The sequence below is a fragment of the Pseudorca crassidens genome, chromosome 6, assembly GCF_039906515.1.
Source record: "Pseudorca crassidens isolate mPseCra1 chromosome 6, mPseCra1.hap1, whole genome shotgun sequence".
Classification (NCBI taxonomy): domain Eukaryota; kingdom Metazoa; phylum Chordata; class Mammalia; order Artiodactyla; family Delphinidae; genus Pseudorca; species Pseudorca crassidens.
This window is the reverse complement of record NC_090301.1, coordinates 48051638-48069102: the sequence shown is the minus strand read 5'-3', so window position 1 is coordinate 48069102 and position 17465 is coordinate 48051638. Positions and strand designations below refer to the sequence as shown.

Sequence of the window (17465 nt, the reverse complement as noted above, 5' to 3'; positions counted from 1 at the left end):
TCTCTGTGAGACAAGGAGTCAGCACAGCTACAGGCCTTGCTGTCTGTGCATGAACTGAATGACAGTGGCACAATGACCAATCACTGACAGACTTTGAAAGAAGTAACATAATTGTCACTGATCATGATGTGCATCTGTTATTTACATAATGATTTGTGGACTGAAGAGCTACCAGTGAAGTTATACTTTATGCAACTACTCAGACTTAATGTAGTGTGGTAACTAAACTTTGAATTGCATTGTTGGGACACTGGTATCATTTTACTAGAATATGGTAACTGAAATTTGTGTGTATTAGAAACATACAAAATGAGGACTGCTTGTATTAGAAATCAGTAACTGCAGCAACTGTTTAGAACTTAGGTCATCAATTATTTTTCAGGGGAAAATGGTTTATAATTGCTTTATTTAGAATTGCCAAAGCAGGCATTTTATTTGGATTTTTAAATTGTTTTTAAATTCTTTGCAGAAAATGCGTTCCTTTATTGGCTGCATCAGGAACTGACTGTTCTCATCTCCCCACCATTGGTAAGCCACTTAGGCATATCATCACGACTGGGAGTCCATGGGAAATTCGAGCATTCACTCCTACCATTTGGCCACAGGGGGGAAATAAAAGGCTGGAGGTGAGCTTAAGGAGCAAGTTGTAAGTAAAGCCCCTTGAAGGTTCTCTTAGACCAACTACAGAAAAGAGCACAAAAGAATTACTGGAGTTTTGGGAACAACTGGACAGAAGTAACAGATGTCTCAGTGTTAACCTTGTCTTTTTCACACAGCTGAATATCTCACCAAAAACTCTGGGCAAAATTCTCAGTCTTTTGTTTTCTTTACATTTATTAGAGAGCAATCTCAGCTAAATTAAATTTCTTAATATAGCATATTGCTTACTAAGACACACAGAATTTTAAACTATACTTTCTCTGACCAGAGTGAATTCTGTTGTTAAAACCTTATTTAATAGAAATTTATTTAATTTTTTCAAGTATTTTATTAAATCTGTAATTGGTACACTTATTATTGGATTGATTTTGCTCCAATGTCCAAGTATTTTCCTTAATGTATACTTAACAAGTGTTTTCCCCTCACTCTGAGGGTGGAAGTGGGGAGCTCAATTTAAAATCTCCAGTGTTCAAATGTTCTTCCTTTTTTTCCCCCCAGAAAATTCTTTCTTTATACAGTGATTCTTCCTCTGCCGCCAATGTCTTTTCTTTCTCCTCATGCATAAGCTATCCGTTTCCTCTTCTTTCTGCTCATCTCTGAAACATGGTCCATTCTTTCACCCTGTTCATATCTATATTTTAACATTTCCCTCCTTAAATTTCAAACACTTCACAAATCTAAATATCTACTTTCCCTACCCATAATAAAACTGTTGAATGTTTCGGATAAAATCACCCAGAAGTCTGTAGTGACACTACATGAAATTACTGTCAGAAATCTCATCTGGTGACTAAAATATGCCCAGAAATCTTTTACTATTGTCCCACTCAAGCATTTTCCAATTTTCATAATAATCGTTTTAAAATATTTTCCCTTTCTGAAAACTTCTGCAAAGCCCCAATACTCCCAATGGTTTTTAGCAAAAGACCTTGCCTTTCACTTCACAGAAAAAATGCCATCAGATGTTTACTGAAACAACTTCCTTACATCAAATCTAAAAAGATTATATCTGCACCTAGACACACAAACTCATTACACACACATTTTATTTATATATGAATACTATATATATATGTTTTATACATGCTGCTTTTTCCCTCATTTTATAAGGAAAATCCTACCATAGTCTACATGCTGATATTCTAACTGTACACTCTATCTCAACCTCTGTTTCTTCCCAAAGGAAATTTCATTATCAATTATTCTCCTACTCATTTATATTTTCACCTCCTCCCTCTCATATTGTTAATTTTATTTCGTATTTCAAGACATTTTGTTCTACTCATCTTCCCCATCATTTACTGCCTTTTTTCCCTCTTCTTCACAGCCAAAGGTCATGCTTGAATTGTTTACACACATTTCCTATATCTCCCTACCTTCTAGTTACCTCTCAACCAACTGTAATGTGGGATATGCCCAAATCTGCTAACTAATTTAATGACAAAGGGCCAACATATTACATCATCCTATAAGGTCTTTTCCAAACCAAGATTATATTTGAAACTATTGGCAGCTATCTCTTCAAAGCACACACTTGCCTTAAAATCTTTTGTTATCACGGAATATCAAAGCCAACTCCTGAGAAATAATAATATACAGAAAAATAAATACAGAAATTTCATTATATATTTTGGATATAAGTCCTTTATCAGATAAAAGTTCTTTATTAGGTATTATCTCCCAGTCATTCTCTTAGTAGTGTCTTTCAAAGAGAAGTTCTTAAACCAGCCTTCCACCTATTTTCAGAAACAAGGCTTTGCTTTATTAGAATAAAGCCACACTCATGTTACATATTATCCATGACTGTTTTTGTGCTACAATGGAAGGCTTACTTATTGCAACAGAGACCATATGACTAAAATATTTACTATCTGGTCTGTTAGAAATAAAGTTTATAACTCCCTGCCTAAATATACAGTACATTATTATTAATTTTGCTGTAAACAGTTACCTTTTAGAGTTATTAAAAATTTAGAAGTTCATTTATTTTCATTTATTCCATTTTAAATGTTCTTCATTATACTTTAAAGATCCAAGATTTTTATTATCATATCCCTTCTGCCTGAAGAACTTCTTTAACATTGTTTGTAGATTAGTTCTGCAGGCAATGGATTACTCAGTTTTTGTTTGCTTCTTAGAGTCTTTAATTCTCATTTACTGTTGAGGATGATTTCTACTATTATTTATATTTGAGTTGACAATATTTTTCTTTCAGTTGTTTAAAAATATCATCCATTTTGTTCTTACTTGCATTTTTTCTTGAGAAAAATCTACTGTAATTCTTATCCTTTTTCTCTGTAGGTAACACGCAATTTTCTCTGGCTTAAGATTTTCCTTTGTCTTTGGTGTCAGCAATTTGAATATAATATATCTAAGGAGTGTGTGAGTATGTGTCTGTGTGCTGACACACTTTGTTTTGGTATGAATTATGAATGATGTTTTCAGAGGTACTTGGATCTATGGACAATCATTTGATTTATTATCATTCTTTTTTCTTATGTAAATAATTAATGACATTTTTCTTAAATTTTCATTTGTACTACATTCCACATATTTTGATATGGGATATTTTAATACCCAGTTGCATTATTAAAATACCATTATTATTGATTTGACTCAAGTGTGAAAAGTAATAGTTTTCTTAAAATTTCAAAATGAATGAATATCTATTTTTATTATCAGCATTTAAATTAACATTGTATAGGACATATGATATCAATTATTTAAATTTTGTTATAAAATTTGAAAATTTGCAGTGAAAAAATAAATGTGAATATATTTTTGACATACATGGAGGAAATAATTTCTTAAACTAGACCCAGAAGTACCACCTCTAAAAACTTTTGTTAATTTTGGATAAAAAATTTTAAATTAAAATTTCTGTTAATATATTTACAACACACATAACAGACAAAAGGTATAATATGAAGAATAGCATCTATACACACATACACATATGTACACATACACACACACACACACACGCACATTTTGAAATCAATTTACAAAGACAACCCAATAGAAATATGGACAAATTCAAACCAAAATTAAACCATACTTTTCAAGCATTTGATTAAAACACGTTAGAGTTCTGATGATACCAAATGTTGCAGATGTATATCAATAGCTGTTCTCATAATTCACTGGTTGGGATATAAATTAGTACAACCAAATTTGAAAAATACCTTAGTATAATTTTTTATTGATGATAATCTCAATCTCAACCTCTCTTTCTCTCTCTTCCCCTCTTTCTTATTTGTCCTTCTATATGGAGAGGAGCACTGGGATCAGGGGTGCATATAGGTAAATTATTTTCAGTATTCTACTTATATTGGCAGTTGTATTCACAGATATTTATGTATTTTTAAACGTAGTGTGTAATGAATCAAAATTCTATCTAATCCATTTCTACTATTTTTCTGTTCTTTACATTGAACCAAGGAGAAATTTCTAATGTTTTCTAAACTCCGTTTTAACAAAGGAAAAATAGGTCTTAAGTTCAAAGCTTTGGCAGACAGCAATATCTAAGGAGAAGTTAATAACATAATTTTTCCACTATGCTTTTTTAGAATTAGCTTTTATACACTGTAAGTGACATTGTATTTTTAACCATAGTGATAACTGTTACCTTTTAAGCTAAAATGGTACATAGAATAGTGAGTTGATATAAGAAAATAAATTAAAGCAAAGCTGGTATGATGTCTGAACAATTGTGGAAGTGCTAGGCATATGACTCATAGTTGGGAACAAAGAAATCAAGAGTAGGTTTAAAGCAGATTCCCATACCAAAACATAGACAGTACTAAATTGTACCAGATTTCAGGAAAATAAGAGTGCTTTACTAACCACAAAGGTAGGAAAAAAAGAATTTTTAATGAGGATATTTGGGTGGAATATTCATTAATTTTGCTTAGATACTTAGATCAGTAATATAAATTTTTGCAGTATTTAGACCTATAAGCCATATTTATTCTCTTACAGGTATGTATTCATTTCACATCATCATGTTCTTAACTATGTGTGTACTATTTTTATTAACTAATCTAGAAATTTGTTTTACAATAATTCTGGTGTGGGATTTATACCTATAAATATAGAATTAAAATTTTCAGTATTAATAATACAGCATGCATTTTCAGACTTATAATAGTTGTACTTTTTTTTTTTTGCAGTACGCGGTCCTCTCACTGTTGTGGCCTCTCCCTTTGTGGAGCACAGGCTCCGGACACGCAGGCTCAGCGGCCATGGCTCACGGGCCTAGCCACTCCACGGCATGTGGGATCTTCCTGGACCGGGGCATGAACCCGTGTCCCCTGCATCGGCAGGCGGACTCTCAACCACTGTACCACCAGGGAAGCCCTAGTTGTACTTTTCTTGACACAAGTCTTTAATTTGATAAGGGGATATGTAGTCCAATGCTACAAGCTACATGGTTCACTATCTTGCCCATTAGTGAAATTCAAATTTTCACTCTTTAGGGCAGACTCCTGTTGCATGCTGAGTGCAACGTGAATTAAAGGTTCCTTTGCCACAGCTGGGGTTTATATAACTTAAGTTGTATCTTAATTTTAAAATTCAATCTTTAGAAAATCCCAACCAAGTAAATTTGGATCTCCAGTGACAGAAGACTTTGGCATCTGTGAGTAGCAGAATTAGACTCATTTAGTTGTCTTATCTGTAATCATCAGTTTGAATTAAAAGCTAATACTACTGGTGGGGAGTTCATGAACAGAAGAAATTCATATATTACATAGACTCATCCTGAATAGAATCTGTTTCCTTTTTCTCACCATTTTGATTTTTAGGGACCCCTAAATAGTTAGAGATAAATGATACTGTGAGGAAGAGAATTTATTATTTTTACATGTACTTAATTACTGTGATAATGACCTATGACTTCTATTTATCCTCCTTATTGTATTCACTAAATCACAGATGTTTATAGTACATGAAGTAATATATTTAAGCAGCATAAACAATATTTATTTATCAAACTTTTGTTTGAGATTCATATACAGGATATATCAAATATAGGATATATCAAGTACATTATTTCATTAAGCAACTATAGTAAGAAAATCATTCCAAATTGGTACACATGTATCTTTAAGTTAATCAAAATAAATGTTATACTTGTAATCCAGGCGGACCAGTCAGTACAGTTCTATGTGGCATCTTTGCAAGTCTCCCCATTTCACTTGTGACTAAGCTCCTTACCTGAGTCTCCTGTCAGTCCTTCCAACACAGCAGACCATTTTTCATCTCACAACCTTCATGTTTTCTCTTCTACAATTGAAACAAAGGTTTCTCAAATATTTAATTATCTAAATCTAAATTCTGTAATCTAAATGGTATTTTAACTTTTATTGTTTTACACAGCATTAAGGTATTGAGTTTATTTTTGTTCTCCATAATAACAGCCTCTATTGTTTTTAGTTATTTGTTATATTTTATGTTTATTTATCCCCAATAATAATATATGGTTCATGAAGACAGGAACTTGCCTGTTTTGTTCTCTGTTCTTGCTCTCTTGTTCAGGTCAGAGAGCCAAACCCAGAACAGGGTTAATTTTCAGTGATATTTGTTGAATGAATGACTATATTACTATAACTTTTAATAGTATTTATATTTCTAATCACATTAAACCTCATGAGTTCTCACTGTTTTTTGAGAAAAAGTAATCTGACTTGATCTGATGTTGAACTTTATATCAGTCTACAGACCTTTGAAAATTTCCAAGTTTAACATTCTACTCTTATTTTCTTTTCTCCATTACATTTTGAACATTGTTTCTTAGGTCAAAAATTACTATTTCCCAAATCCTGGGTATTTTTGGAAATTGGTTTTATTTATATCTTCAAATGATAATCAATGGGGTATTGCTTGACCCTAAAATTGTCTGACATATTATTTTAAATATACAAAGGTAAATTATATCCTATTCAAAGACAAATTAAATTTACAACTTTTAAATATCTCACCTTATCCTGGATCTAAATGTCTAAATGTAGTCATGACACAAAGAGTGTATAATTTTCTGCCAGGTCCAATTATTTACCATGCTTTTGAGGTACTTTTTTGTTGTTTATTAGTTTTTCACTATCAGAAAATGTTTTTATAAGCTACTGTTCTCTTCTTGAGGAACTGAGTAATTGAGGTTGAAATTAGAAACATGTGGGTTCTTACTATGACATGTAATATGAAGGTTTTTTAAATCCATTTTAGGCCAAATTTCTGTCACAACTAAAGCAGATGGTGTTTTTCATTTTTGCACTAATAAATTAAATCTAAAGAAATGTTTTTATATGTAATAAAACTTAATACTGAGGAATACCCAAGATACATGCTATTTACATAATTGATTACACATCAAAATCTTAAAAGCCTAAATATTTTAAGAGCTTCAGTATGATTCATTAGGGCATTGGGCTACTTGTTTGGATTATTTTTGAAAAACAATTAGATTGCTCTGTGAGGATTATAATATTAATAAAATACTGTTTAATGAAGAATAATTTTAGGAAAAAGTATTAACTTTAGTAGTAGAAACACTCGCTGTATAGCTATTAGAGAAGCCCAATAATTGTTCTGAGAAATTTCTTCTTACTGAATGATACATCTCAATAGAAATAAGCCCTAAATAAATTTCCATTCAAGTAATAGCTTAATTCAAAACACAGCACTGAATTTTGCCATTTGTGACAATAGGCATGGACACAGAGGGTATTATGTTAAGTAAAATAAGTCAGAAAGAGAAAGACAAATACTGTATCATTTCACTTAGATGTGGAATCTAAAAAACAAAACAAATGAACTAAAACAGACTCACTGATACAGAGCACAAACAGGTGGTTGCCAGGGGTAATGGGGTGGGTTTGGGAGTGGAATGAATGAAATAGGTGAGAGAAATTACGAGGTACAAACTTCCAGTTAAAAAATAAATGAATCATGGGAATGAAGTGTACATCATGGGGAATATAGTCAACAATACTGTAATACCTTTGTATGGTGACAGATGGTAACTAGACTTATGTTGGTAATCATTTTGTAATGTATAAAAATACTGAATCACTATGTTGTGCACCTGAAACTAACATAGTGGTGTGGGTCAATTATATTTTAAAAAGGAAGAAAGTGTGTAGGAAAAAGAAATTACTTTTCATTTCAATTTTTTATCTGATAAACTTAAATTTTAGCATAATTTTAGTGTATGTTTTAAAATTAAAAATATATTAGTATAAAAGAGATGTAAAATGCAACAATATTCAAAAAAGCAATAACTACATTGACCACATCAACAGGGTAAAGTGGGAAAGTCATATAATCATATCAATAGACACAGAGAAAGCATTTTACAAAACCCAACACCAATTCATGTTTAAAAAAAAAAACAACTCTACAAATTGGAAATAAAGAATAACTTCCTCAACTTGATAGGGAACATCTACAAAATCCTACTTACTGGCTAATGTCATACTTAATGGTGAGAAACAAATCATTCCCCCTTAGAATGGGAAGTAGGCAAGGATGTCCCCTCCACCGCTTTTATTGAACATCATACTGGAAGTATAATGTAATAAGAAAATAAAACATATTAATTGAGATGGAATAAATGAAACTGTCTTTGTTTCCAGATTGCATGATTATATATGTAGAAAATTCCAAAGAACAATAAAAAAATTCCTGGAACTAATAAGGAAGTTTAGAAAGATCACAGGATGCAAAGTTAATGTACAAAATTTAATTGATTTCCTATATGCCAGCAATGAACAACTGACATTTTAAATTAAAGCCATATACATTAACACCTCCAAAATTAAATACTTAGGTATAACTCTAACATAAAATGTATTAGAACTGTATGAGGAAACCTAGAAACCTCTGATAAAAGAAATAAAAGATCTAAATGGAAAGATATTCCATATTCGTGGATAGGGACTCTCAATATTAAAAGGTCAATTTTTCTTGTTATAAAGATCCAACGCAATTCCAATCAAAATCCCAACAAGTTACTTTCTGGTTATTGAATAACTGATTTTGAAGTTTAAATGGAAAAGCAAAAAATCTCAGAAAAGTCAAAACAAAATTGAAAAAGAACAAAGAGGACTGACAACTTCAAAATTTACTATAAAGCCATAGTAATCAAGACAGCATGGTACCGGCAAAAGAACAGACAGATACATCCTTGTAACAGGATTGAGTGCCTAGAAATAGACACACACAATACAGACCCACATGATAACTGACTTTAACAAAAGAACAAAAGGCATTTTGATATAGAAAGAATATTCTTTTCAACAAATGGTAATAGGACACCTGGTTATCCACATGCCAAAAAAAAAAAAGGGTATCTCAACACAGACTTCACATCTTTCACTCAATAGGGATCATATACCTAAAAGTAAAACACAAAACTATAAAATTTCTAGAAGATAACATAAGAGAAAACCTAGGCGGCCTAGGGTTTTGTAATGACTTCTTTTTTCCCAAATAGGCTTATTTTTGGTAAAGTTGTAGATTCACAGTAAAATTGGATGTAAAATATAGAGAGATCCTACATAACCTCTGATTCCACACATGAACAGCCTCCACCACTGTCAACATCCTATATCAAACCGGTACATTTGTTACAATTAATGAACCTATATACACATCATCACTCAAAGTCCAAAGTTTACATTAAGGTTAACTCTTGGTGTTATACATTCTATGGATTTGGACAAATATATAATAATATGTATCCACTTTATAATAAGTATCATACAGAATAGTTTCATTGCCCTAAACGTCTCTGTGCTCTGTCCATTCAACTCTCCCTTCACCCAACCCCCTGTAACCACTGATCTTTTTACTGGTCTATTTTTTTTTTCAGAATGTCATAGAGTTGGAATCATACATTATGTAGTCTTTTAAGATTGACATCTTTCACTTACTAATATGCATTTAAGGTTCTTCCATGTCTTTTCATGATTTAATAGCTCATTTCCATGTTAGCACTGAATAATATTCTATTTTATAGATGTACTACAGTTTATTTATACATTAACCTACTGAAAGGTATCTTGGTTGCTTCCACATTTTTGCAATTATGAATAAAGCCACTTAAACATTCAAGTGCAGGTTTTAAAAGCTCATTTGGGTAAATACCAAGGGGAGTGACAGCTGGCTCATTATAGTAAGAGTATGTTTAGTTTTGTAAGAAACAGCCAAACAGTCTTCCAAAGTGGCTGTACCATTTTGCACTCCCCCAGCAATGAATGAGAGTTCCTGTTGCTCCACATCTTCACCAGCATTTGCTGTTGTCAGTGTTTTTGATTTTTACCAATCTAATAGTTGTGCAATGATATCTCATTGTTGTTTTAATTTGGATTCCCTAATGATGGTGGTGAATTTTAGATACAACAACAAAAGCATGATCCATTAAAGAAAAAAGTTGATAAGTAGAACCTCCGTAAAAAACAAAACTTCTGCTCTGAGAAAGTCACTATTGAAAGAATGAGAAAACTGGGGAAAATATTTGCAAAATATATATCTCACAAAGAACTTGTATCCAAAATATACAAAGAACTCTTAAAATTCAATAATAATAATATTAAAAATTTAAAAGTGGGCAAAAGATTAGAACAGACACCTCACCATAGAAGATGTATAGATGGTAAATAAGCATATGAAAAAATGCTCAACGTCATATGTATTGGAGAATTGCAAGTTAAAATGAGATAATACCACACTGAATAGTCAGATTCTTACACATACAGTCTTATATGTTACTCAGCAATCATGCTACTAGGTGTTTATACAAATTAGTTGAAAACTCATGCCCACACAAAATGTGCAGGTGATTGTTTATATCACACTAATGCACAACTTTTATTTTATGATAGATATTAAGGCAGAATTCCTTCACCTGTGGGAAAATTCAGTTGTTACTATTAAGGCCATCAACTGATTGGATAAGTCCCACACACATTATAGAGGGTAATCTACTTTACTCAGAGTAAAGTCAACTGACTGTACATGTTAATCACATCTACCTAATGCCTTCATAGCAACATCTAGACTAATGTTTGACCAAACAACTAGACACCATGGACTAGTCAAATTGACACATAAAATTAACCATTACAATAGGTGAGGAATGTACAGAAACTGTCTATAGTGTCTGGAATTTTTTTGTAAGTCTAAATCATTCCAGAATGTAAAGTGTTGTTTTTTCTTTTTTTCAAGGATAAACATAACATGTATCTTAGTATAAAAAAGCAAATTAAAACAGCTTATTATTGAATATCTGAATAACAAAAATTAATACATGGAATAATTATTTTGGGTATATTCGGAGGTAATTCAGTTTGTTTATTAGCCATCTTTCTCTGATACAAAGCTGTTTTTTTCTTAGAAGAAGGTACTTTTAAAAATACAGTTTTTTATTTTTATTATTTTCAAAAAATTGGTGCAATTCTTCAAAGGTAAATTTAATAACTAATTAATTTGAAATTGTAGGCATTTTCAGTTGACTCTTCTGTTAACCATGTTATCACATTTTAAACCTATAGGACACTACTACATGCAAATTATTTTGTTTCTTTTTCTTCCATTTCTTGAGATAGAAATATTCATGGGGATATGATATAAAATTTCTTTTTTTGGTGGCTTTATTTCCACTTTCCAAAGATTTCTCTCATATTCCCTCCTTCATTTCCAGATGTCTTCTTTTATTTTCACCTTAGTTCCCTGCCCTTCACTTTCCACCCACCAAAGAAGCAAAGGATAAAAGGAGATTAAATTCAACAAAAAGATATTCTGTTATTTTATTTTTCTAACCCTCAAACTGTACTTAAAAAATCTTTTACTCGTGTTATATCCTTGTTTCCTCACCTAACAGGTGACACCTGTTAGGTGTCACCTCCAACTGACACCTAACAGATCAAATACAAAAAGGAAAGCTAACTGAATGGCCTATTTTTGGACACAACTTTTTATTGTTAATATTAAGAACAATGAACAAAGATTTGTTTTAATAGCTTAGAATTAAGATTTTCCAAAGACTTTGCAAAAAATAATAAAAATATGAGTTAAATGTAATCTCCGAATTAGAATGTATAGTGAATTCTAGCAGCAGTGTTTTTTGACAAATTCTTTTTACTTGAAAATGAAACAATTAAGAAAAAATGTTCACATAAGTCGATTATATTTCGGTCTTGGTCTATTGATCTACATTGAGCAACCCAGTCTTTATACAAATTACAGTGTCTTAAATAAAATAGAGTACCATCTTACATAAGATTTAAAATCATTATAATGCTAATCTCATAGTTATGGGATTGAAAATGTAAATATTCTTAAAATTCAAATCAATTTATTAGAGAGGTAATATTTTTTCAGAGATTTAAGCAGATTTCCAGTGTTCTTGTCTCTAAAAGTAAGGTGATTTGGATGAGTCTTAGAATAATTACCAGATATTTCAGAATATACAAAACTCATTCTTCATGTTTTAAGATGAAGTGCAATGTGAAAAGGTAAGGAGACTAAAAGATAGGGCAAACCTAGGTGAATAAGTATACAACTTACAGTTTACACATACATAATAGCACTTATTGCTTTGTTATATGTTACTAATTATTGGAATTTTCATTAAGTACATGTAATGTGAATGATACTACTAGGTGCTGAAATTAATTTATTCTAGAATAAAAAAATTTTAAACTAACACTTATGGCTAATCTCAATAAAGAAAAGGCATTTATATTCACCCCTTTAGGGAAGATGTTAGGAAAGCAACTCCAGAGGTGTATAATATGGAAATTTATGCAGATGTATTGAATATGTGAAGAGCACACTACTAATTTTAGGCAATGAAAAGACAGGTAAAAGTTACAATTCTCAATGATTTGTGCACTGGGAATTGTACACCTTCCTGATTACATTAATTGAAGACTAGATGAGGTAGCAATTGTGAAGATGTCACTATGAATGCTGCACAGATATGCACAGCTGTCAGCAGCAGGTATGCCACTTTTGTGTTCAATTTCTATATTATATGCATGTGACAGCTTCAGAAATGAGGTACTAGTGTGAGGTGGACAAGTAATAAAAACTACTCTTGTCCTAGAGAACTTAAATGGGTTCCAATACCTAGAAGAAGCCCATAGAAAATAATTTTACTTGTGCAACATGGAATTACAGTAAAGAAGAATTTGCCAGATTAGAAAAGGAAGAGATTAATTCTCATATTTAAAAAGAAATGCTAAACCAGATGGTTGGTATTTAAAAGTCATATCATACTTACACTTCATTATATTGATAAGAATAATGGGTAATATGGTAGCTTGGGACATTTAAAACAGCTGAGAATTTTGTGAGAAACTTTAATTTAAAAACTAGTAGTACTTACTAGTAGTAAAAATTAGCACCCTTTTGAGGGCTTGAAATCGTTCAATGACACATATTCTCTTTGTGCTTCTGTTATTCCCTAATATCTCTTAGAAGATCAGTAGGGAAAGTTATTTTTAATGTTACAGTTTGATACTATTCTTATCTTTAGATCTAATTCTTGAGTGACTTTTAAATATCAATTTTCAATGATTATAGCAAAACTTGACATTTAAATGTTAGCATTTTGTTACCAAGAAATAACATTAAATGACAAAGAAAACTTGGGAACACAGTTGTGAAATATTTCTGACCTTGTTACAAAATTTTTATTATTTGAACTTATGACTTTTATCAAGTTTTAATGATAACATGAGAATTCTATGACTATATAAGGACTATAAAGTAACTTTCTTGTAAGAAAAAATTATAGCATTTTTATTCACTCAATAAAGTATATACTTTAATATATTTTTTCCAAAGATTACAGTGGACTTCTATTAATTAATTTGTATTATCTTTTCCAGTTTTTATTGTGCAGGCTATTTCACATTTGTAAGATATTGTGGAGTTTTAGTGATGTCATCTGTGGATAAGGATGAAAAGGAAATTCCCTGGCCAATATTACCCTCAAATCTCAAGTTTACTATTTATTGTTTATATCAGTTATTTAAAAAATATCACGAGCTCTAAGCAAGGAAACATACTGAACATAGAACAAATAATTCTATACAAATCCAATATAGGATTTATGACCTGCATTACAGCAGGATTGCATAGAGTATTTAGATAGTCTTATGAAAATTATCCATATGATGACAACAAATACTTTTTGATCTCTACTCTTTTAAACTTTAAAAGACTGAATAGACAGTGAAACAAAAATATTACATCATTGGTTTGTCTGATTCAGCTGTTCATGCTATTTGAATGTGATAGGTAGATAATTATACATAGATATCAACAGATAGATAGATAGATAGACTGACAAACTTTCAATAATAAATATCAATATGTAAGTTGCAAGAATAAATGGATTTATATATGGTTTCATTCAAGGACATCAAACATATACACTCACATTATAATTTCTTTAGAAAGTATTCATATTTCAGATCTTTTTACATTATTAATATATGATGTTAACTTACACTATTGTAAATATAAGCTGTTAGGTTTGAATACTTATGGAATTTGGGGATTGGTATCTCAATTTAGTGTGTTTTGAAGGGGAAATAGTTGTTAGACAATTTTTTTCCTAAATCACAGACACTTGACAAACTTTTTTTAGGAAACATTTTAAGGTGCTGTCCAAAGACAAGACAAGTTAAAACCACCAGCTCAAGAGAGATAAAAATTGTGAGTTCATAAAAGCACAGAAGAAAATGATGAGTCATCGAATGGTCCTATATCAAGGTTCTCTGTTTACTTTTTCTTTTTTGTATTTTTCATTGATTTGCTTTGTTTTATGGAAACTCTAATATTGCTATCTAGATAAGAATGATAAAAAAGAGTTCAACATCCCAAAATATAGCATCTAGAGGAAATCCTCATTGGAAAATGAACTTTCAGTGGTTTGTAAAATCTTGAACTAAATATTCCAGTATTTTTCTACAAAATTTAAAGAAAAACTTTTTAAAAATAAAGCTCTCTTAACATGAGGATCACTTAGGGAGGCTGTTTGTCAGGAGATCTCAAAAACTGAAATTCATTGTTTTATTGAATTACCATAACTTTGATTTTTGTTGTTCCAGCTTGCACACTCAGAAGCCTGACATTGTTAAGAACTGTTGGCATAGATTAACATAACTAAAATTCATGAAGTTGCTTAATTACTAGACTTATTATTATAACTGTAACCAAAATCGATCAGTATATTCTTCTCACCATAGGCAGTTCAATCACTTCCCATAGCTGATTACATGAAAAGACAGTTCCTACTCCTAAAGTTTTAAGTGGGCATAGGATAAACGTAAATAAAACTAAGTAGATCAATATATGTCTGATGGTATCCATACAATGATACTCTTTGGTTTTGGAATATTGGACTAGCATAATTAAAAACTATTGGCAAAGACTTCATATCCCCTGATTAAAGCTTGGATGGATACTGTTTCTGTGGGTGAAGCTACTTTTGAAATTACCATTTATATCTGATTAGAACACTATGTCTCTAGCTATGCAAATACATTCAATCAGCCTATCATCAAATACAGCAAATTGCACCTTTATGGTGGCCTTCCAGTTCTCCTTACTCGAAACTTTTGTAAAGTTTTCATTGCAACATCCAAGTACTGATAATGCTCACATATTTATGCAAATGTATTCATGTATCCCATATAGTTCCTTGAACATAGATATACCACTTTCCTTAATCTAGCTATGCAAAAAACAAAGGTAATAGGGATATTGGAACACTTAATGAAGAATTTCTCCCTCAAATAGAAATTTTCAGGCTGATAAAGTCTTGATAACTGTTTACAAAGTAGAATATTAGGTCTGCACTATAGTTTTGCTACTTTAAAGGCAGAAAAACTGCATTTTCACAAGATAATCTTATTTATTTACAGTTCATCAGTACTAATCTTTTGGTTAGTGACTTCTACTATATATTCATAAGTAATGTGTGTAATCTCAGGATCCTCTGTTTAAATAATATTGGATTTAAACTGACATATTGCAAAAATACATATTTAAAGAATTCTGATATTTCCTCAGTAAATAATAAAGACAATTTAATTTATACCCCCAAACAATACTTCTGCTTCCTCTTCTACAATTCTCTAGCAGTTATTTTCTGCTTCAGGATCTTTTTTAAAATCTTAACCCCCCACAACAGAACACACTTCTTCCTTACCCACTTTTTTCACTGGCATTTATCACCATAAAATTAGAACCATCCAACAAGGAAACATTCTATTCCCTTACATCACTTTCTCCAACCTGTTCATTTCTAAGAGATACAGTTAACCAAGAGGTGGCACATCTCCCCACTAGGGCACCTGCTGGACACTGGTGCGGACCCCAACGACCAAGGAGATGGGAAGAACCCCCAAGCAAATCAGTAGGACGTGGGGATACTGAGGGGATGTGGGCCCAGCATTTCCACTGCCCAATTGGCCAAGGAAGTCTACCTGGCTCTCAGACTGGGTCCTACACCTTCAGAGGTCGCCTCCAGGCTGGGTTGGTCCTGGGGACGTAGGAGGGAAGCTGGGAGAGAACAGGAGAGGCAGGTGAGAGGCCACCTCAAGGACTGGAGGAGCAGGAGAGGAGTGGAGGGCATTTGCTCCACCCACTTGAACCCAGGAAGTCTGCTGGGTTCCCAGGTGGGGTCCCCCACCCTCTCAGACCAGAGGCACGCCTGGGCCCCTTCTGTTCTGTTGAGCCTAAGCCCCACCCCCCCACCCCCTCCACAGTATTTTCCAGCCCTGTGGGTCCTAAGCATAGAGCCTAAGCCCCACCCCCCCACCCCCTCCACAGTATTTTCCAGCCCTGTGGGTCCTAAGCATATAAGCATAGGCATAGGGTCCTAAGCATAGGCCCTGCCCACCACCAAACTTCGCCCCTGCTTAGGCCCTGCCCTCCACAGGCAAGGCTTTTTCCACCTTTTTTTTTTTCTCCTCTTTTTTTTTACTATTATGGTCCTGTTTATGTTCCAGTTGTTGTTTCATCTATATTTTATGTTATATTTTTTCTAACATATCTGTTAGTTTGCTAGTCTAATTTTATTTTTTACTTTCTTATTGTTCTCCTTTTTTCTTTTTTTTTTTCCTCCTCATCTTTTTTATTATTGTGGTTCTGTTTTACCTTCCGATTGCTGTTTCATCTATATTTTTATTTTTGTATTTTTTCTAACATAGCTGGTAGTTTCCAAGTCTAATTTTATTTTTTACTTTGTTATTGTTCTCCTTTCTTCTTTTTTTTTTCTTGACGCTCTACATGGCTTGTGGGATCTTGATTCATGAGCTGGGGGTCAGGCCGAGGCTCCTGTGGTGGGAGCTCCAAGTCCAAACCACTGGACTAACAGAGAACCTCAGACCCCAGGGAATATTCATCAGAATGAGTTCTCATGGAGTTCCTCATCTCACCACCAAGACCCAGCTCAACCCAACAGCCTACAAACTCCAGTGTTGGAAGGCTCAGGCCAAACAACCAGTAAGACAGGAAAACAATCCCACTCATAAAAAAAAAAGAGATGGCAAAAAAATGTCACAGATGAAGGAGCAAAGTAAACACCTACAAGACCAAATAAATGAAGAGGAAATAGGCAATCTACCTAAAAAAGAATTCAGAATAATGATAATAAAGATGATCCAGAATCTCAGAAATAGAATGGACACACAGATTGAGAAAATACAAGAAATGTTTAACAAAGATCTAGAAGAAATAAAGAACAAACAAACAGAAATTAACAACAGAATAACTGAAATGAAAAA

General features: G+C 32.3%; 1 long non-coding RNA gene across 1 annotated transcript in view; it reads right to left on the bottom strand.

Moving 5' to 3' along the window:
• Positions 1 to 5874: 5874 nt before the first annotated feature.
• The window catches only part of LOC137226434 (uncharacterized), a 244151-nt gene continuing 232560 nt past the window's right edge, over positions 5875 to 17465 (bottom strand). Inside the window, exon 3 of the long non-coding RNA XR_010944352.1 lies at positions 5875 to 5946. This is a non-coding gene — a long non-coding RNA (uncharacterized lncRNA). The remainder of the gene's footprint in view (positions 5947 to 17465) is intronic.